The following is a 23,917-nucleotide window of genomic DNA, read 5'->3' on the forward strand; positions in this document are numbered from 1 at the left end:
GCTGTGGATGCCAAGTCATTGGGTATATTTAAAGCGAAGATTTATAGGTTCCTGATTAGTAAGGGCATCAAATGTTACAGGGAGAAGGCAGGAGAATGGGATTGAGAGGGATAATAAGTCTGCCATGATAAAATGACAGAGCAGACTCAGTGGGCTGAATAGCCTAATCCTATGTCTTATCATTTTATAGAAACATAGGAACATAGAAAATAGGTGCAGGAGTAGGCCATTCGACCCTCCGAGCCTGCACTGCCATTCAGTATGATCATGGCTGATCATCCAACTCAGAACCCTGTACCTGCTTTCTCTCCATACCCCCTGATCCCTTTAGTCACAAGGGCCATATCTAACTCCCTCTTAAATATAGCCAATGAACTGACCTCAACTGCTTGCTGTGGCAGAGAATTCCACAGATTCGCCACTCTCTGTGTGAAGAAGTTTTTCCTAATCTCAGTCCTAAAAGGCTTCCCCTTTATCCTTAAACTGTGACCCCTCGTTCTGGACTTCTCCAACATCGGGAGCAATCTTCCTGCATCTAGCCTGTCCAATCCCTTTAGAATTTTATACGTTTCAATAAGATCCCCCCTCAATCTTCTAATTCCAGTGAGTATAAGCCTAGTCGATCCAGTCTTTCTTCATATGAAAGTTCTGTCATCCCAGGAATCAATCTGGTGAACCTTCTTTGTACTCCCTCTATGGCAAGAATGTCTTTCCTCAGATTAGGGGACCAAAACTTCACACAATACTCCAGGTGTGGTCTCACCAAGGCCTTGTACAACTGTAGTAGAACCTCCCTGCTCCTGTACTCAAATCCTCTTGCTATGAATGCCAGCATACCATTCGCCTTTTTCACCGCCTGCTGTACCTGCATGCCCACTTTCAACGACTGGTGTACAATGACACCCAGGTCTCGTTGCACCTTCCCTTTTCCTAATCGGCCACCATTCAGATAATAATCTGTTTTCCTGTTCTTGCCACCAAAGTGGATAACCTCACATTTATCCACATTAAATTGCATCTGCCATGAAATTATCCACTCGCCTAACCTATCCAAGTCACCCTGCATCCTCTTAGCATCCTCTTCACAGCTAACACTGCCGCCCAGCTTCATGTCATCCGCAAACTTGGAGATGTTGCATTTAATTCCCTCGTCTAAATCGTCAATATATATTGTAAACAACTGGGGTCCCAGCACTGAGCCTTGCGGTACCCCACTAGTCACTGCCTGCCATTCTGAAAAGGTCTCGTTTATTCCCACTCTTTGCTTCCTGTCTACCAACCAATTCTCTATCCACATTAATACCATACCCCCAATACCACGTGCTTTAAGTTTGCACACTAATCTCCTGTGTGAGACCTTGTCTTATGATAAGAGGCATAAATCATGTGGATAGATGAGACTTTTTCCCAAGATGGAAATGGTATAATTTTAGTGAGACTGGAGTAAAGTATAAGGGGGGGGACGTCAGAGGTAGGTTTTTTACGCAGCATGGTGGGTGTGTGGAACGTCCTGCCAAGGGTGTTGGTAGAGGCAGATACATTAGGGATATTTAAGAATCCCTTAAATGGGTACATAGATGATAGAAAGATGGAGGGTGACATAGGTGGGATGTGTTAGATTGAACTTGGAGTAGGTTAAAATGTCAGCACAGCATTGTGGGCCAAAGGGCCTGGACTGTGCTGTAGTGTCCTATGTTTCAGGTAGAGTACAGGGCCCATGGTTGGAGAATTCAAGTCATAGAGCACCACAGCACAGAAATATGTCCATCTGACCATCAGATATCCATTTACACTGATATTACACCAATCCCATTTCTGTTCTCATCAAACTCTCCAGGTTCTACCACATACCTACACAGTGGACAACCTACATGTCTTTGGAATGTGGGAAGAAACCCACATGATCACAGGGAGAATGTGCAGACTCCACACAGACAGTGCCTAAGGTCGGGGTTGATGCTGCGAGGCAGAGGCTCTCCTCGAGGTGTCGCTGAGCTGCTCCAGCGTCAGAGTTTCTGATACCATGCTGCTTCAGCTGGTTAGAATGTCTCCCATAGTTAACAGTAACCGGCTGCATCAGTGCCTGGCATGAAGGAGCCACTGCAGAGGACCAGGCTCTTCAGGAGGCCGTAGAGGCTCGTGGAGAATGTCCGTGCATGATTTTGTCTACCGTGGGGAAGCCGATGCATGGGCAGCCACCACACAGTTCTTGACAGGGTCAGGTCCAGTGGCATGGAGTGCAAGACAACTGGGGACCTTCATTGTTGCAGCCTTCCTCTACCTTCACTACCATTGTGCTGTGTCATCAACTTTGGCCAGATCCACCACTGAGGCCAGGGTTGGATTGCTCTTTGTCTGGAACCTCCCCGCTTGACCTTCCCACCATGGGTGACCATACCAGAAGCTAAACTCCAGGCAACCTCACTCTGAGGATCTCAGGAACTCACAAGCTCGTCTTCACAACCAGGTAACAATCCTTAAAGAAGATCCCATAACATGGAAGGTACCTGACAATACGCTGACTCAGCTTTCAGTAATTTTGGTCACACGGGGTGTGTGGAGCAGGGTGGGGACATTCAGTCCATGACTCTGCTCTTGGACTCACGATCCATACCTCTCTTCTCTCAACTATTTCAGTTCATCCTAATCACTTTGTGCAAGGTAACGCAGGCATTTTTACACACTCATAACTTCATAAGCAATTGAGTTTCCAGAGAGAGTGCAGTGGAGATTTACAAGGATATTGCCTGGATTGGAGGGCGTACCTTATGAGAATAGGTTGAGTGAACGGCCTTTTCTCCTTGGAGCGACTGAGGATGAGAGGTGACCTGATAGAGGTGTAAAAGATGATCGTGTGGATAGCCAGAGGCTTTTTCCCAGGGCTGAAATGGCGAACACGAGGGGGCATAGTTTTAAGGTGCCTGGAAATAAGTACCGAGGGGATGTCAGGGGTAGGTCTTTCACACTGAGAATAGTGGGTGTGTGGATTGCACTGTCGGCGGCGGCGGTGGAAGCGGATACAATAGGATCTTTTAAGAGCCTCATAGATAGGTACACGGAGCTTAGAAAAATAGAGGGCTATGCGGTAGGGAAATTCTAGGCAGTCTCTAGAGTTGGTTACATAGTCGGCACAACATCGTGGGCCTAAGGGCCTATAATGTGCTGTAGGTTTCTATGTCTATGTTCTAGGACACAGAACAGTACAACCAACGAACAGTACATCAGCCCGCAAGGTCTGTGCTGGCCATGAATGCTGATTTTAACTACTCATCTTTCTGCACGGGATCCATATCCCTCCATTCCCTGTCAATTCATGCGTCTGCCTAAATGCCTCTTAATCATCGCGATTGTTCTGCTTAGACCACTTCCCCTGCAGCACGTTCTTGGCAGCTACCACTCTTAAACAGTTGCCATGGAAACCTCCTTCATACATTACCCCTCTCATCTTAAAGCTATGCCCTCTAGTATTTGACACTTCCATCCAGACTAAACAAAACCATGGTAGAAATGTATCAACTACTTCAACTGGATGTGAGCTCTTAACCTCATGGTTTATTTGATTCTAGGCACAAAGTCTCTTATTCCAAGTGGTGACCAACCCGATGGTTTAAGGTTTTATAATGAAATTTAATATAATTTAATTTGAAAATGGGAGCAAAAGGTGATGGATATTTGCAATACAAGAGATTCTGCAGATGCTGGAAATCTCAAGCAGAACACACAACATGCTGAAGAAACTCAGCAGGTCAGGCAGCAATTATACAAAGGAGTGACGATTCAACATTTTGGTTTGAGACTCTAGAACAGTCCTGGTGATAACGGTAGTAGAATCACTTCAAGCGTGTATAAGGGTTTGTCAAATCATAAAACACATTCGACTTCATACATTAAAACAAAATGGGAGAAGGAAGGAGAGATAATTATATCTGAGGAAGAATAGACAATAATATGGAGGTATCAATGGAAGTGTACCAGTTCACAGAAATGGAGGGAGTTTGGATGGAAAAACTTGATAAGATATTTTATTACACCATCTCAGAAATCCCATTATGATAGTAACCTCCCTATTTGCTGGAGAAATTGTGGAAATCAAAATGCAAACCATTATCATATTTTCTGGGATTGCACCGTTATCAAAGACTATTGGAGTGGGATACACAATGCCCTACAAGACATTTTTAAATGTGAAATACCCTTAGAAAGTAAGACCATATATTTTGGGTATGTACCTCAAGAATGGTTGAAATGAGATAAATATTTAACGAATATACTGCTGGTGGCTGGTAAAAAGACCCTTACCAGGAAATGGTTATCACAGGAGAGCCCAACTTTAAATGTATGGATGGAAATTACAATGGACATTTACACAATGGGGAAGATAACAGCATCTGTTAATCATAAGCTGGAACAATTTGATTCATACAGGGAAAAATAGTTCAACTACATAACACCTCATAGGCCTGATTTTATTCTCACAAATCGATGACTATGTTGTAAAAAAAAGATCACTCCCTACTTGTACATAGTTTTCTCCTTTTGCTTGTTCTTTCTTTCCTCTCTTTTTTATAGGTGTATGCCTCAGATAAATATTATGTGGAGATTTGTGGCAAATATGATTATATGATATATATGTACAGTATCTGAAATACATCTTATGGAAATGTTTGTTTGATGATGAACTTCAATAAAAAATAAATTGCAAAAAAAAAGAACAGTCCTGATGAAGGATCTCAGCCCAAAATGTCATCTATTTATTTCCCTCTGTAGATGCTGCAACTTCTACCACTGGGCAAGAGGTATATAAGCCTAAAGTCCCACAGCACCAGACTCAAGAACAGGTACTTTCTTTCAACCATTTGGTTCTTGACCAGTCAGCACAACCCTAATCATTAATAGTTTAGCGACACTATGACCACTTTGATACTTTGGACTAAAATCAACTTCTTTGGTTCTAATTGTGTTCTTCCTGGTAAAAATAGTATATAATTTATGTTTAAGCTATGTTTTTCTTGTGAATGCTACTTAAATAACGTTATGTGCCTGTAACACTCCTACATGGAAGTTTTTCATTGCATCTGTGCATACTGTGCTGCTAGGAATTTTGTGAACCCTGGAGAATTTTCCTTGTTTTGCATAAATATGAACTAAAATGTGATTTGATCTTCACATAAGTCCTAAAACTAGAGAAAGAGAACCCAATTAAATAAATAACACAAAAACATTGTACTTGCTCATTTATTTATTGATGAAAAATGATCCAATATTGCATGTATTTGTTGGAAAAAGTATGTGAACCTTTGCTTTCATTAACTGATGTGACCCCTTCAAACCAAACGTTTCTGGTAACTGTTGATCAGCCCTGCACATCAACTTGGAGGAATGTTAAACTATTTCTCCTTACAAAACTACTTCAACTCTGGGATGTTGGTGGGCTTCCTTGCATGAACTGTTTCCTTCAGATAATTCCACAACATTTCTATAGGATTAAGGTCAGGACTTCGACTCGACCATTCCAAAACATGAAATTTCTTCTGCTTTAACCATTCTTTGGTAGACTGACTTGTGTGTTTAGGGTCGTTGTCTTGCTGCGTGATCCACTTTCTCTTGAGCTTCAGTTCACAGATGGATACCCTAATACTTTTTCTGTAGAATTTGCCAGTACAGTTCAGAATTCATACTTCCATCAATGATGGCAAGTCATCCTGGTCCCAAGGCAGCAAAGCAGGCCCACACCGTGACACTGCCACCACCATGTTTCACAGATGGGATGAGGTTCTTGTGCTGGAATGCAGTGTTTGTTTTTTGCCAAATATAGCACTTCTCATATTAGCCAAAACATTCTATTTTGGATTCATCTGTCTACAGAACATTCTTCCAATAGCCTTCTGGCTTATCCACATGGTCTTCAGCAAACTTTAGACAGGCAGCAATGTTCTTGGAGAGTAGTGGCTTTCTCCTTGCAATCCTGTCATGCACACCATTGTTGTTCAGTGTTTGCCTGATGGTAGACTCATGAATACTGACATTAGCCAATACAAGAGAGGCCTGTAGCTCCTTAGATGTTACCTTGGGTTCTTTGTGACCTCCTGGAATATTACACTCCTTGCTCTTGGAGTGATTTTTGTTGATCAACCACTCCTGGGGAGAGTAACAATGGCATTGGATTTCCTCCATTTGTACACCATCTGCCTGACTGTGGATTGGTGGAGCCCAAACTCTTTAGAAATAGTTTGATCCTTTTCCAGTCTGGTGGTGTCACGTACCCCATGACGGGTTAAAGAACCAGCAGAAATGGAAAACACCTTGGAGTCCAGTATTGCTATATTGCTATTCACTAATTTATTAGTAACTACGCAATACAGTAATATAAATGCAGATAAATCAAACAGGTTATCAATGAATATATATATATATATATATATGTGTGTGTGTGTGTGTGTGTGTGTGTGTGTGTGTGTGTGTGTGTGTGTGTGTTTAAATATATGAAAATCAAGCTTCTTCAAGTCTAGGGGTAAATAGATAGTCTTACAATGATGAGTAAAGTTCAGTTCAATTTGTTGGATTGAGTTGAGTAGTGACGGAGAGAGAGAGAGAGGGAGAGATTTGAGTCTTCAGGTGAGCTGACGCTGTTGATTTTCCTGTTGTCCTCCAAAATCTTTTAGGAGTTACCAACAGTGACAACAACAAAGGGGACCGTTCTTCTGTGGTGGAATTATCAACCCAGGCGAGGGTTAGACACACAAACAACTCCCCACCGGTCACTCCCTTTTCACACTGCAAGAGCCACTGATCAATCCACCTGATCGATCCTCTAAAACCCACTTTTTCTGTGGGCACAACAAAGTACATTCAGTGTCCAAAACCATGTGTCTGTCCGTTTATCATCTGACCTTCTATCTATCTCACTGTGCGGAATACTAGCTATCACTCAAACAGCTCCTCCCTTCTCTGTCTGTAAGAATTTCCAAGCAGGCAGTGTCCTTGTAGAAATGTAAGTATGCTGCAGAAAACCCATAACATCATCCAAAGCTATCTGCGTCTCTCTCTCTCTCTCTTAAAAACAAAATGTCGCTGTTAAATAACTCTCTCCTTTTAACAAGGCGTTTGTGTTGGGCACCTCTCTCTCTCTTTTCAAAAGCACAGTTCATAGGGGTAATTCAGGACCCCGTCACAGGTGGAAACACCTGACTCTAATTTCCCCTTTAAATGAATCCTAGAGGTTCACATAATTTTTCCAACAAATACATGTAATATTGGATCATTTTTCTCAATAAATAAATGAATGAGTATAATGTTTTTGTGTTATTTATTTAACTGGTTTCTCTTTATCTAGCTTTAGGACTTACATGAAGATCTGATCACATTTTAGGTCATATTTATGCAGAAATAGAGCAAAGTCTAAAGGGTTCACAAACTTCCTAGCACTGCTGTACATGTACTTGTGCAAATGGAAAAAACATGACTTTGACATTCTACTCTGTACCCAGTTTAAAAGTTCAAAGTAAATTAATTATCAAAGTACATATATGTCATCATATACAACCCTGAGGTTCATTTTTTGCAGGTATACTCAATAAATCCATAGCAGAATAATTACTATAACAGAATCAATGAAAGACCCACCAACTTGGGCTTTCCACCAGTGTGCAAAAGAGTACAAACTGTGCAAATATAAAAAGAAATAATAATAATAAATAAGTAATCAGTAAATATCGAGAACATGTGATGAAGAGTGAGTCTATAGGATGTGGGAATATTTCAGTGATGGAGCAAGTGAAGTTGAGTGAAGTTATCCCCTTTGTTCAGGAGCCTGATGGGTGAGAGGCAGCAACTGTTCCTGTACCTGGTGGCGTGAGTCCTGAGACTCCTGTACCATCTTCCCGATGGCAGCAGTGAGCATATCCTGGTGGGGGGGTGGGGTAGGGGCGTCGTGATGATGGATGCTGCTTTCCTGTGACAACATTTCACGTAGATGTATGTGCTCAGTTCTTTACCCAGTGGCTGTCAAGGGCTTTACCGTAATGGACAGGGCTGTATCCACTACTTCCTGTAGGATGTTCCATTCAAGAGCATTGCTGTTTCCATAACCAGGTGGTGATGCAGCAAGTCAATGTTCTCTGCACTGCACATCTATAGGAGTTTATCAAAGTTTTAGATGTTATGCCAACTCTTAAGCCCCATCATTGAAACGTTCCCACATCCTCTTCACAAACTCCTAAGGAAGTAGAGGCACTGATGTACTTTCTTCATAATTTCACATACCTGCCGGGCCCAGGACAGCTCCTCTGAAATAACACTGAGGATTTAAAGTTGCCAATCCTCGGTACCACTGATCCTCCAGCGAGGCCTGGCTCATGGATATAGAAACATAGAAACATAGAAAATAGGTGCAGGAGTAGGCCATTCGGCCCTTCGAGCCTGCACCGCCATTCAGTATGATCATGGCTGATCATCCAACTCAGAACCCTGTACCAGCCTTCCCTCCATACCCCCTGATCCCTTTAGCCACAAGGGCCATATCTAATTCCCTCTTAAATATAGCCAGTGAACTGGCCTCAACTGTTTCCTGTGGCAGAGAATTCCACAGATTCACCACTCTCTGTGTGAAGAAGTTTTTCCTCATCTCGGTCCTAAAAGGTTTCCCCTTTATCCTTAAACTGTGACCCCTCGTTCTAGTCTTCCCCAACATCGGGAACAGTCTTCCTGCATCTAGCCTGTCCAATCCCTTTAGAATTTTATACATTTCAATAAGATCCCCCCTCAATCTTCTAAATTCCAGCGAGTATAAGCCTAGTCGATCCTGTCTTTCATCATATGAAAGTCCTGCCTCCTGAAGTCAATAATTTGACAATTTAGGAACTGTCAAAGCCAATCCAGAATGGGAACTATTTTACATTCCACAATACCAATAAACTTAATTAAGGCTCAGATATGATGTCAACATACAAAAGACGTTACATTCTGATTGAAAAGTCCGTATGGGCTCCACCAGTTCAAACATGATTGATTTTTCCTGGGGCTTCCTCCAGATGCTCTGGTTTCAAAGGTAATTTTAATGTAGAGAAATGTATACAATATACATCCTGAAATATGTTTTCTTCACAACTATCCACGAAAACAGAGGAGTGCCCCAAGAATGAATGACAGTCAAATGTTAAAACCCCAAAGCCCCCCCAGCCCCCCATCCCACGCATAAGCAGCAGCAAAGCAACAATCCCCATCCCCACCAGAAAAAATAATGCATCAGCGCCCCCCCCCCACTGAACACTTAAGCGTGCAGCAAAACATCAATGAAGTCACAGCCACACACATCAAAGTTGCTGGTGAACGCAACAGGCCAGGCAGCATCTCTAGGAAGAGGTACAGTCGACGTTTCAGGCCGGGGCCCTTCGTCAGGACTAACTGAAAGAAAATCTAGTAAGAGATTTGAAAGTGGGGGGGGGGAATCCGAAATGATAGGAGAAGACAGGAGGGGGACGGATGGAGCCAAGAGCTGGACAGTTGATTGGCAAAAGGGATATGACTTGCAGTACCCAAAGACTACCACATGCTCTCTCTTTCCCTATTAAGGGAAAAAGAGGTGTCTCCGTTTCACAGCAAGAGGGGAGACATAACAAACAACTCACTGGTTTACGATGTTAAAAGTCCATTGCGACGCTTTTTCTGAGCTCTGTGCCCAAAGAACACGGGTCTCTGGGCACAGAACCAGAGATTTTCTGTCTACCACGACACACCGATTTCCTGCTGAGGCACCAACCTCGAGCCTGCCCGCCTCCAGAGCCACAATATCCCGAAACTCGAAGGCGATCTAATCCTCTAGGCCATGTCTTCGGCAAATCAAATAACAGCCAGTCGTGAGACCTCGAGAGCAGGTCCCATTCCCGCAAAGAACCAAAGTCAGCATGTAACTCCAGGTCAGGGTCTTCAAAAGAACACTGAAAGGGAAAAATAGAGATATTAAAGAGAGAAATAGAGCTGTTTCCGAGGATGCAGGCAAAGGAGTTGCTATCAGCGCCATTGCCTCTCCTAAGCTCCTCCCAGAGATGTGTGAGTTAGGAAGGTAACTTCCTCTATTGTGTCAGTTGTAATAGAATCCAGAAAGAAAATGGATTGGTTAAAATATGGGGAAAATAAACTGTAATTTATCTAACTGGGTGCTTGATGGTTGTCATGAACTCAATGGTCCAAAGGGACTTTGTGACTCCATACAACTGAATGGAGTCATGAGCTTACAAAAATACCACCCGGGAATTCTAGGATCACCTAGAGACTAGACCTGATAAGAAACTGGCAGTCAGCTGCTCCTGTTTTACTCCAGATTTATTTAACTTCCTGTATTAGCTTACATGTGTAGAACTTTATTTCCCAATGCTCCCTCAGCTCCAGGTTACATATCTTTATCTTGTTAGTCCTCAGTCATAGAGTCATAGAGCAACACAGCACAAAAACAGGCCCCTTGACCCATCTAGTCCATGTCAAACTGTGAGTCTACCTCAACCAGGGGTTCCCAACCCAGGGTCCATGGACCCCTAAGTTAATGGTAGGGGTCCATGGCATAAAAAAGGTTGGGAACCCCTGCCCTAGACCAGCCAACACACACCTGGACCATAGCACACACCCCCCCCACCCTATCCATGTACTTACTGAAATTTCCTTAAATGTTGAAATTGGACCCATTTCCTCCACTTCTTTTGGCATCTCATTTCACATTCTCACCTCTCTGTAGATTGTCATCTTGTTGTGGTGAGAAGCTTGTGTGGTCCTGTGATCCCGAGAGCGATGCCGTCTGGAGCTATGCTCCTGGTAGGGTCACCCACGGCGGTAAGGTCGAGGGTGAGGTCCCTGACAAAGAACAATCCAACCAAGACCTCAACGGTGGAACAGGCGGACAAAGTTACTTTGAACTCAACGGCTGTGAAGGCGGATGAAGACTGCAGCAAATCCATCAGCTCCAATCGTCGTGGTTTCCATGCCATTGGAATCAGTTGGTTGATTTGTGAAGTATCGTGTGCTTCTTGGAGTGCAACATCAAGTACACGTTAAACAAATATACGCACAGGCATCTTCGCTCCGTAGGCCACTTCTTCAGAATGAAGACTATCATCCTCGACCTGGAGGGATAGCCATGACGACGACACTCTCGCCACCCTCTGTGAGGACATTCCCCCTCGTACTCATCTGAAACGTTTTACCTTTCACCCTTGACCTGTGACCTTTATTTCTAATCTCATCCAACCTCAGTGGAAAAAGATTGCTTGTGTTTCCCCCATATACACTCAGGTGTCTCCTGTATCTAATAAAGTGGCCAAAGATCTTCAAAGTTAGACGTGTTGTGTTTTCAGACACTGTTGTAATACTTGGTTGTTTAAGTTACTATCACCTTCCATCAGCTTGAACCAGTCTGGCCATTCTCCTCTGACCTCTCTCATTAACAAAGTGTTTTCACCCTCACAACTGCTGCTCGCTGGATGTTTTTCTTTCTCATACCACTGTCTGTAAACTCTAGAGACTGTTGTGTGTGAAAATCCCAGGAGATCAGCAGTTTCTGAGATACTCAAACCATCCCATCAGGCACCAACAATCATTCCATGGTCAAAGCGACTTAGATCATATTTCTTCCCCACTCTGATGTTTGGTCTGAACAATAACTGAATCTCTTGACCATGTCTGCATGCTTTTATGCATTGAGTTGCTGCCACATGATTGGCTGATTAGATATTTGTATCAACATGCAGGTGTAGAGGTGTATCTAATAAAGTGGCCACTGAGTGCATATTGTCTGAGAGTAGACCTAACAAAAGTACAAATGTTTGTAGAAAGTATAAACTAGTTCAAATTAACCCACCAACCCGCACATCATTGGGATTTATTTTATTTGGTAACATGGTCACAGGTCCTTCCAGCCTAAATAGCCTGCACTGTCCAGCTACACCCATGTGACCAACTAACCTGCTAACCCATACATCTTTGAAAATTGGGAGGAAACCAGAGCACCCTGTGGAGACCCACATGGTTGAGAGACAAATAGAAACATAGAAACATAGAAAATAGGTGCAGGAGTAGGCCATTCGGCCCTTTGAGCCTGCATCGCCATTTATTATGATCATGGCTGATCATCCAACTCAGAACCCCGCCCCAGCCTTCCCTCCATACCCCCTGACCCCTGTAGCCACAAGGGCCATATCTAACTCCCTCTTAAATATAGCCAATGAACTGGCCTCAACTGTTTCCTGTGGCAGAGAATTCCACAGATTCACCACTCTCTGTGTGAAGAAGTTTTTCCTAATCTCGGTCCTAAAAGGCTTCCCCTCTATCCTCAAACTGTGGGCCCTCGTTCTGGACTTCCCCAACATCGGGAACAATCTTCCTGCATCTAGCCTGTCCAATCCCTTTAGGATCTTATACGTTTCAATCAGATCCCCCCTCAATCTTCTAAATTCCAACGAGTACAAGCCCAGTTCATCCAGTCTTTCTTCATATGAAAGTCCTGCCATCCCAGGAATCAATCTGGTGAACCTTCTTTGTACTCCCTCTAAGGCAAAGATGTCTTTCCTCAGATTAGGGGACCAAAACTTCACACAATACTCCAGGTGTGGTCTCACCAAGGCCTTGTACAACTGCAGTAGTACCTCCCTGCTCCTGTACTCGAATCCTCTCGCTATAAATGCCAGCATACCATTCGCCTTTTTCACCGCCTGCTGTACCTGCATGCCCACTTTCAATGACTGGTGTATAATGACACCCAGGTCTCGTTGCACCTCCCCTTTTCCTAATCGGCCACCATTCAGATAATAATCTGTTTTCCTATTTTTGCCACCAAAGTGGATAACTTCACATTTATCCACATTAAATTGCATCTGCCATGAATTTGCCCACTCACCCAACCTATCCAAGTCACCCTGCATCCTCTTAGCATCCTCCTCACAGCTAACACTGCCACCCAGCTTCGTGTCATCCGCAAACTTGGAGATGCTGCATTTAATTCCCTCATCCAAGTCATTAATATATATTGTAAACAACTGGGGTCCCAGCACTGAGCCTTGCGGTACCCCACTAGTCACCACCTGCCATTCTGAAAAGGTCCCGTTTATTCCCACTCTTTGCTTCCTGTCTGCTAACCAATTCTCCACCCACACCAATACCTTACCCCCAATACCGTGTGCTTTAAGTTTGCACACTAATCTCCTGTGTGGGACCTTGTCAAAAGCCTTTTGAAAATCCAAATATACCACATCCACTGGTTCTCCCCTATCCACTCTACTAGCTACATCCTCAAAAAATTCTATGAGATTCGTCAGACATGATTTTCCTTTCACAAATCCATGCTGACTTTGTCCGATCATTTCACCGCTTTCCAAATGTGCTGTTATCACATCCTTGATAACTGACTCCAGCAGTTTCCCCACCACCGACGTTAGGCTAACCGGTCTATATAATGGACAAGCTCCTTACAGCCAGCGGTAGGAACTGAACCAGGGCAGTAGCAGCATTGCGCTAACCGCTACACTACCATGCAGCACCACATTAAATACTGGACTAGGGAGGAATTCTTTCCAGCAAAGGGCCAGGACGTAAGCAGACAAAATATATTCAAGGGGAAGGTGGACAACTCGTTGGCCCCAAAGGGGAGACAAGCCACGGAAATGGAGTAAGCCAAGACTAAATCAACCTTGATCTTATTCCATGGCACAACAGCCCCCTCCTCTTCTTTCTTACGTTCTCATCTTTATCTTCATGGTCTGCACATCTTGTTGTAACCGGATTAGAAAAGAATTACTTGGAATTATAAAGAAAACCCATTTTGACACTAAGCTCAATGGTCTGATTTTGCATGGAGATCCTTGGTGTTCTGGAGAGCTGGAGAAGAAACATTCAGTCCTCAGCTGGCTCTGCTCACGTCTCTGCTGTGGCTTGGAATACTCAAGGTGCTGAAATACAGTGAAGGCCTGTAGCGGCTGCCCTTAAGAGTGACTCCAGAATTAGAAACTACGATACTGCAGGCAGGTGGCCAGAACTGCACAGTCAGCTGATGACTATAAGTAGCACCGGGTCCAGGAAATCTCCCCGAGTGTGATAACACAAATGTGAATGGGTACAGTGAACAGAACAATGTCTTTGATTCTAAATTTTTGAACTGACATTAGTTGAAATGCTACTTTAGATATCACCTAATCTTATTGCTGTCATGTTAGTAAAAAGAATATCCTGAACATTGTTAATGACAGCTTTGTACCTTTGCTGCATCCCTGACACAATAATTCTTGCCCCTCTGGTACAAACATCCATCACTCATCTTTATTCATCACCCACATCTCAGACACCAACCAATAAATGTGAACATGCTCCACTTTTGGATTGTTCAAGTAATTGAGAACCCAGCTTGATAAAACTTTAAAACACTCTGGTTCAGCTACACGTCCGGGTTATTGCACTCAGTTCTCATTGCCCCATTATAGGAAGGTTTTGGAGAAGTTGCATTAGAGGTTTACCTGCATGCTGCCTGAATTAGAGGGCATGTGCTATTAGACAAACGAGTCGTTCTGCATGGACTAGATGGGCTGAAGGGCCTTTTGTTGCGCTGTAGTGCTCTAATACTCTATGACTAGGGTTGCTTTCTCTGGAGCCTTAGAAGCTAAAAAGAAACTTGCTAGAAATTTATAAGATTTTGTGAGGCATAGATATAGTAGACAGCTGGTATCTTTTTCTCCCAGGATTGAAATGTCTAGTACTAAAGGCCATGCATTTAAGGCGAGAGAAGATAAGTTCAAAGGAGATGTGCAGAGCAAACCTCTTACATAGAGTTGTGGGTGCCTGGAATGCACTGCCGGGGTGTTAGTAGAGGCCAAAATGATGGCGGCATTAAGGAGGTTCTTAAACAGTCACATGGATTAGATTAGATTAGATTATGAGGACACTCAATCCTCATTTATTGTCATTTAGAAATGCATGCATGCATTAAGAAATGATACATTGTTCCTCCAGAGTGATATCACAAAAAAAACAGGACAAACCAAAGACTAACACTGACAAGACCACATAATTATAACATATAGTTACAGCAGTGCAAAGCAATACCATAATTTTATAAAGAGCAGACCATGGGCACGGTAAAAAAAAGTCTCAAAGTTCTGATCGACTCCTGATAGTCCCCGATAGCAGGTGGCAGAAGGGAGAAACTCTCCCTGCCATAAACCTCCAGGCACCGACAACTGTCGATGCATTGGAAGCACATGACCACAGCCGACTCTGAGTCCGTCTGAAAACCTTGAGCCTCCGACCAGCCCTTCGACACTGAGCACTGAGCACCATCTCTGCTGAGCGCTTCGACCCTATCCCAGCCACCGAGCAACAAGCAAAGCCAAGGACTCGGGGCCTTCTCCTCCAGAGATTCTGGATCACACAGTAGCAGTGGCAGCGAAAAAGGCATTTCAGAAGTTTCTCCAGATGTTCCTCCGTTCTCTCACGTCTGTCTCCATCAAATCAGGATTGTGCACGGCACCCTACTTGACAGATAACAGATATCATTCACCGGAGTGGCCGCTGCAAGCTGCGTCGCACCGCCATCTTCTCTTCCTCCTGATGTGCAGAGAATGGAGAGACATGGCCACTATGTAGGCAAAAGGGATTTGTTTAGTTAGACCTTGAATTAGGCACAATATTGTGACCAAGGGGCTTGCTCCTGTACCGTATTATTCTGTGGTCAGCATACTAGGCTAAATATTATGATATCCAAAATTCCATAGGGACGTTGCAGCTACCTCACAGCTCAAATCACCCAGGTTCAATCCTCACCTCTGGTACGATCTGATTGAAATTTACACGTTCTTCCATGTTTTTTTTGTGATCAGCTCTCAGCCTCTGTGGCTCTGGTTTTGTCCTCTGGTGCTGTAAGTTATCTGTGTTTTGCAAGTGTGCGGCAGGACCTAGGTCAAGTCGAGGAGAATGTGGACAGAATAAAAAGGATTTGGCATAAATAGGTGCTTCAGGATTCAAGATTGTTTCCTGTCAGTTGTCAGTACACAAGTGCAAAGGAAAACAAATTGATGTAAGGGTGACTGTTTGTGCATAGTTCCAATGGGAATCTTCAAATATTCCCCTTTAGGACCGCTGTAGCTGAAATCCACAGTCAGAGCTATAGGTATTTAAGTAAGCAGCATTGCTTTAGGATGTTTAAAAAATCTATCAATATTCATAATCGATGAGCCTCAGATGGCAGGCTTGGTTCATGAGTGCAGTTCCCCTTTAAGAAAACAGAAGAGGGGATGCCAGCCCATCTGCAAGTTCATTTGAAATGCAGAGGCTTCAGTCCCCCGCTCCAGACTATCCTGCTGGCAAATGTACAGTCTCCAAAAGTAAAACTGAAGAGCTCAGAGCAAGATTGTTGTATCAGAGAAACATCAGGCACTGCTGTGTTCTTTGCTTCACAGAAACATGGCTCACACCAGCAATTTTGAGTGCAGCGCTGCAGCCCAATGGCTTCGCCATCCTCTACAAAGACAGGTCAGTTCAATCTTTTAAAGGTAATAGAGGTGGAATATGCTTCATAGTTAACTCATCGTGGTGCACAAACATACAGTTCTGTCTCAGTCTTGCTCTCCTAACCTGGAACATCGAGCGGTTAAATATCGTCATTTAGCTACCAAGGGAGTTCTCTGCCATCATGCTGATAATGATGTACATTCCACCTCAGACTAATGTCACAGAAGTGCCAGAAGAGCTGAGCAATGTAATCTGCAGTCATGAAACTGCGCACCATATCATTGTGAGAAACTTCAATCAGGCCAGCTTGAAGAAGTCTCTGTACAACTACCGTCAAAATATCACCTGAGGAACTAGAGGTGCAACACACTTAACCACTGTTGTAAACCATCAGGAGCACTTACCGTGCCGTCCCATGCCCACACTTTGGAAAGCCTGATCACCTGCTGTAACGCTGTAACTCTACTCCCAGCATATAGGCAGAGACTAAAGACTGCAGCACCAGTGGCGAGGACTGAGACTTATAGGATGGCTTTGAGTCAGTGGACTGGACAATATTCAGGGATTCATCTCTAAGTGTGAATGAAGTTGACACCGACTTCATTAAGAACTGTGTGGATGTGTGCAAACCTTCAAGAACATACTGAACATACCCAAACCAAAAGCCATGGGCGACCAGGAGATTTATAGTCTTCTGAGGGGTCGATCTGTGGCATTCAAGACCAGTGATCCAGAACTATAGAAGAAGACCGGGTACGACCTATCATAAGGGTGAAGAAACAATTGTGGTTGAGGTTAGAGTCAGAATCGGATGCACGTGAGCTCTGGCGGGGTTTGCAGGCCATTGCTTCCCACAAAATGAAACATCACATCATGATTGGCTGTGACGCTTCACTCCCAGATGAGCTAAACGCCTTTTATGCACGCTTTGAAAGGGAAAATAAAGTTATACCCGTGCAAATCCCTGTGGCATCTGGTGACCCTATGAACTCTGTCTCAGAGGCTGACGTCAGAATACCTTTCAAGAGGATGAACCCTTGCAAGGCACCAACCCTGATGGTGCACCTGGCAGGGCAGTGAAAACCTGTGCCAACCAACTGGCAGGACTGGTCGAGGAGATCTTCAGTCTCTCAGGTCTACAATCGGAGGTATCCACCTGCTTCGAAAGGGTGACAATCATACCAGTGCTCAAAAGCAGGGTGAGCTTCCTCAATATTTCTCACCCAGAAGTACTGTGATGAAGTGCATTGAGAGCTTGGTAATGGCTAGAATCAATTCCTGCCTAGGAAAGGACCCGGACCTGCCACAATTTACATATCACCACAATAGGTGGACAGTAGAGTCTCTCTACTCGGCCTTGCATCTTCTGCACAGTATCGATACCTACGTCCGGTGACTGTTTATTGACTACAGCTCAGAATTCAATATAATAATACCCTCAGTTCTAATGAACAAGCTCCAAACCCTGGGCCTCTTGCCTCCCTCTGTAACAGGCTCCTTGATCTCCTTAGCAGGAGACCACAGCCTGTGTGGATCAGAAATAACATCCCCTCCTCGCTGATATTCAACACTGCAACACTTCAAGGATGCATGATTAGCCCACTGCCCTACACTCTCTACTCCCACAATTGCATGGCCAGGCACAGCACAAATGCCATCTATAAACTTGCTGACGACACAGCCATTGTTGGCAGAATTTCCGATGGTGACGAGGAGGCGTACAGGAGCAAGAGAGATCAGCTGGTTGTGTGGTGCTGCAGCAACGGCCTTGCACTCGAAGTCAGTAAGACTAATTAATTGATCGTGTACTTCAGGAAGGGGAAGTCAAGGGAATACACACCAGTCCTCATCGAGGGATCAGCAGTGGAAAGGATCAGCAGTTTCAAGTTCCTGGGTGTCAACATCTCCGAGAATCCATCCTGGGCCCAGCATATTACAAAGCAGGAATGACAGTAGCTGTATTTCATGAGGAGTTTGAAGAGATTTAGCATGTCACCAAAGACACTCACAAATTTCTACAGAAGCACTGTGGAGAGCATTCTAACAGGTTGCATCACCGTCTAGTGTGGAGGGGTCACTGCAAAGGATCGGAAAAAGCTGCGGAAAGTTGTAAACTCGCCCAGCTCCTTCATGGGCACCAGCTTCTCCAGCATCAAGGATTCCTTCAAGACGTGATGCATCAAAAAGGTGGCATAGTTTATTAAAGACCCCCATCACCCAGGGCATGCCCTCTTCTCATTGTTACCATCAAGGGGGAGATGCAGGAGCCTGAAGCCACACACTCAATGGTTCAGGAACAGTTTCTTCCCTTCTGCCATCAGATTCCTGTATGGGCAATGACCCATGAACACTATCTCAGTATTTTTTTCTCTTTTTGCACTACTCACTTAATTTAATTTAATTTAATTTTTTAACATATATACTTCTTATTGTAATTTTTATTTTTATTATTATGTATTGAAACATACTGCTGCCACAAAACAACACATTTCATGACACATGCCAGTGATATTAAACCTGATTCTGATACTGTTACTCTGGATCTAATACAGCATTAAAAACACACAATAAGCATAAAGGACACAATCAAAATTATAGGCATCCGTTAGTCTCATGAGACCATGGATTTGCACCTTGGAAGGTTTCCAGGGCGCAGGCCTGGGCAAGGTTGTATGGAAGACCGGCAGTTGCCCATGCTGCAAGTCTCCCCTCTCCACGCCATCGATGTTGTCCAAGGGAAGGGCATTAGGACCCATACAGCTTGGCACCGATGTTGTCGCAGAGTAATGTGTGGTTAAGTGCCTTGCTCAAGGACACACACACTGCCTCAGCCAAGGCTCTAACTAGCAAACTTCAGATCACTAGACGAATGCCTTAACCACTTGGCCACGCACCAACACTCGATACAATAAATATAAATACATAAGATCAGCTTATTTACATAGACACAGTCTGTACATAAGTGGAGTTCAGTACAGGAATGCCTGCACAGAAGCTGACTCTGACAGGAGATGATAAAGTAATGGTGGTGGGGAGCGTGGCAGACTTGGTTAATCAGTGGAGGTGTTGATCCGCCTGACAGCTTGGGGAAAGTAACTGTTTTTAAGTCTGTTGGTCCTGACGTGGATGCTGTGTATCCTCTTCCCTCACGGGAGTGGGAAGGGTGGGTGTGAATTTTCATGATGTTACTGGCCTTTTCCCAGCACCTTTCTGTATATATGTCCTTGATGGTGGGTAGACTGGTGCCAGTGATGCGTTGGGCAGTTTTAACTACCCGTTGTAGAGTCTTTCTGTCCGCTGCAATGCAGTTTCTGTACCACGTAGTGACGCAGCAGGTTAGGGTGCTCTCTACCGCACACTTGTAGAAGGTCATGAGTATTGATGTGCATAGTCCAGCTCTCGTCAGCCTCCTCAGAAGTAGAGGCTTTAGTGAACTTTCTTCATTGTGGAGAACGTGGTCAATTTCAATGTGAACTTGGTGGGCCAAATGGCTTTTCTGGTGCAGCATAACTCTACTGTATGTCATATAAGGAGAGGCTGGACAGACTAGTGTTGTTTTCTCCAGAGTGCTGGGGGCTGATGGAGACCTGACAGAAGCTTATAAAGTTACGAAAGGCATGGATTAAGTAGAAAATCAGAATCTTATTCCCAGAGCATAAATGACCAATTTCGAGGGTGAGAGGGGAAAGATTCAAAGGGATGTGTGAGGCGAGGTTTCTTTTAGACATAGAGTAGTGCTGCCTAGCATTCCAAACCAATTTTGGATCCAGTTAGTTAACACACCCCGTATCCCATGCATGGACCTGCCTACAATGCTGGACCTTGTCAAATGCCTTTTTTGAAGGAAGCATTATATAACATTTATTTTGCTGCCCTCTCATGCAGGAAGTACTGCAGAGTCTTGACAGGGTGGATGTGGAGAAGATGCCTGTCTTTGTGGGAGATTCTAGAACCAGGGTCACTGATGAAAACAAAGGGGCCACCCATTTTACAGAGGTATGAGGCAATTTTATTTTTCTCCAGGGATCTATAGTTTGTAGAACTCTCTTCCTCAAAGGGCACTAGAAGCAGATTCTGTGAATATTTTTCAGGCAACAGTAAATTGACTGTTTGTCAGTGTTTGATTGTGAGTTCATCAATTCTATTGTGTTTCATTGTTCTTCTGTGAATGCCTGCAAAAAATGAATCTCAAGAGTAGTGTATGGTGATATACGAGGGGTGATTGATAAGTTTGTGGCCTAAGGTAGAAGGAGTCAATTTTAGAAAACCTAGCACATTTATTTTTCAACATAGTCCCCTCCTACATTTACACACTTAGTCCAACAGTTGTGGACCATACGGATCTTGGACTTTCAAAAGTGTCCACAGTGGGGGTGATTGATAATTCATGGCCTAAGGTAGAAGGAGATCTCTTGTTACATGCACGTGCAGTTCAACTCTTTGAGTGATTATGCAGAAGGTTTGAAGTTAATAACTCATCTCCTTCTACCTTAGGCCACGAACTTATCAATCACCCTTGACGAATTATTAACTGATGAGTTATTAACTTCAAACTTTCAAAGGGTTAAACTGCATGTGCATGTAAAGAGAGCTGTATAACTCATCTCCTTCTCAACCACTGTTCCCTCAACGATTGCAAGCTGTCCAGGCCCTGAGGCAGCAAAGCAGCTCCAAACCCTGGTGCTCCTTCCACCACGCTCCACAGTTGGGATGAGGCGTTGGTGTTGGTGTGCAGTTCCCTTTTTCCTCCAAACATAGTGGTGAGCATTTCTGCCAAAAAGTTCTTTTGTCTCATCTGTCCACAGAACATTGTCCCAGAAGTGTTGTAGAATATCCAGGTCTTCTTTTACAAATTTGAAACGTGCAACAATCTAGTGTTTTTTTTTGGAAAGCAGGGATTTCCTCTGTGGTGTCCTTCCATAAACACCATTCTTGTTCGGTGTTTTCCTTATAGTGGATACAGGAACAGAGACTTTAGCAAGTTCTAAGATATCAATAGGTCTTTTGCTGTTATCCTTGGGTTCTTTTTCACCTTTTTCAACATTGCACATTGTGCTCTTGCTGTGATCTTTGCAGGACACCTAGGGAGAGTAGCAACAGAACTGAGTTGTCTCCATTTGTAGACAATTTCTCTTACTGTGGACTGATGGACATTCAGGTCCTTAGAAATGATTTTGTAGCCTTTTCCAACTTCATGTATCTCTACAATTCTTCTACGGTCCTCTGAAAGTTGTTTTCGAGGCAAGGTACACATAAACAGATCTTTCTTGAGAAGAACAGGCTCTGTCAGTAACCTGACTTTGTGTCTTTTTATAGAGCAGGGCACCTCTGCAATCCACACCTCCAGTCTCATTGATAGGAACACTTGACTCCAAACAGCTTTTGCAGAAGGCAATGCCCCAGAGGTTCACATACTTTTTACAACAAATACATGTAACATTGGATCACTTTTAGAAACCATAGAAACCATAGAAAAACTACAGCACAGAAACAGGCCTTTTGGCCCTCCTTGGCTGTGCCGAACCATTTTCTGCCTAGTCCCACTGACCTGCACACGGACCATATCCCTCCATACACCTCCCATCCATGTATCTGTCCGATTTATTCTTAAATGTTAAAAAAGAACCCGCATTTACCACCTCGTCTGGCAGCTCATTCCATACTCCCACCACTCTCTGTGTGAAGAAGCCCCCCCTAATGTTCCCTTTAAACTTTTCCCCCCTCACCCTTAACCCATGTCCTCTGGTTTTTTTCTCCCCTTGCCTCAGTGGAAAAAGCTTACTTGCATTCACTCTGTCTATACCCATCGTAATTTTATATACCTCAATCAAATCTCCCCTCATTCTCCTACGCTCCAGGGAATAAAGTCCTAACCTATTCAACCTTTCTCTGTAACTGAGTTTCTCAAGTCCCGGCAACATCCTTGTAAACTTTCTCTGTACTCTTTCAACCTTATTTATATCCTTCCTGTAATTTGGTTACCAAAACTGAACACAATACTCCAGATTCAGCCTCACCAATGCCTTATACAACCTCATCATAACATTCCAGCTCTTATACTCAAAACTTTGATTAATAAAGGCCAATGTACCAAAAGCTCTCTTTACGACCCTATCTACCTGTGACGCCACTTTTAGGGAATTTTGTATCTGTATTCCCAGATCCCTCTGTTCTACTGCACTCCTCAGTGCCTTACCATTTACCCTGTATGTTCTACCTTGGTTTGTCCTTCCAACGTGCAATACCTCACACTTGTCTGTATTAAACTCCATCTGCCATTTTTCAGCCCATTTTTCCAGCTGGTCCAGGTCCCTCTGCAGGCTCTGAAAACCTTCCTCACTGTCTACTACACCTCCAATCTTTGTATCATCAGCAAATTTGCTGATCCAATTTACCACATTATCATCCAGATCATTGATATAGATGACAAATAACAATAGACCCAGCACTGATCCCTGTGGCACACCACTAGTCACAGGCCTCCACTCAGAGAAGCAGTTCTCTACTACCACTCTTTAGCTTCTTCCATTGAGCCAATGTCTAATCCAATTTACCACCTCTCCATGTATACCTAGCGACTGAATTTTCCTAACTAACCTCCCATGTGGGACCTTGTCAAAGGCCTTACTGAAGTCCATGTAGACAATATCCACTGCCTTCCCTTCATCCACTTTCCTGATAACCTCATCGAAAAACTCCAATAGATTGGTCAAATATGACCTACCACACACAAAGCCATGTTGACCCTCCCTAATAAGTCCCTGTCTATCCAAATGCTTGTAGATTCTGTCTCTTAGTACTCCCTCCAATAACTTACCTACTACCGACGTTAAACATACCGGCCTATAATTTCCCAGATTACTTTTCGATCCTTTTTTAAACAACGGAACAACATGAGCCACTCTCCAATCCTCCGGCACCTCACCTGTAGACAGCGACATTTTAAATATTTCTGCCAGGGCCCCTGCAATTTCAACACTAGTCTCCTTCAAGGTCCGAGGGAACACCCTGTCAGGTCCCGGGGATTTATCCATTTTAATTTTCCTCAAGACAGCAAGCACCTCCTCCTTTTCAATCTGTACAGTTTCCATGATCTCACTACTTGTTTCCCTTAATTCCATAGACTCCATGCCAGTTTCCTTAGTAAATACAGACGCAAAAAACCTATTTAAGATCTCCCTCATTTCCTTTGGTTCTGCACATAGCCGACCACTCTGATCTTCAAGAGGACCAATTTTATCCCTTACAATCCTTTTGCTCTTAATTTACCTGTAAAAGCTCTTTGGATTATCCTTCACTTTGACTGCCAAGCAACCTCATGTCTTCTTTTAGCCCTCCTGATTTCTTTCTTAAGTATTTTCTTGCACTTCTAATACTCCTCAAGCACCTTATTTACTCCGTTTCCTATACGTGTCATACAACTCCCTCTTCTTCTTTA

At 43.8% G+C, this 23,917-nt stretch overlaps 1 long non-coding RNA gene across 1 annotated transcript in view; it reads left to right on the plus strand.

The window, feature by feature from the left end:
• Nucleotides 1–10,880, plus strand: part of LOC134348322 (uncharacterized) — a 35,592-nt gene extending 24,712 nt beyond the window's left edge. The window contains exons 2-3 of the long non-coding RNA XR_010018392.1: nucleotides 4,768–4,838; nucleotides 10,727–10,880. This is a non-coding gene — a long non-coding RNA (uncharacterized LOC134348322). The remainder of the gene's footprint in view (nucleotides 1–4,767; nucleotides 4,839–10,726) is intronic.
• The last annotated feature ends 13,037 nt before the right edge of the window (nucleotides 10,881–23,917 follow it).

This window comes from Mobula hypostoma, chromosome 6, assembly GCF_963921235.1.
Source record: "Mobula hypostoma chromosome 6, sMobHyp1.1, whole genome shotgun sequence".
NCBI classification, from domain to species: Eukaryota; Metazoa; Chordata; class Chondrichthyes; order Myliobatiformes; family Myliobatidae; genus Mobula; species Mobula hypostoma.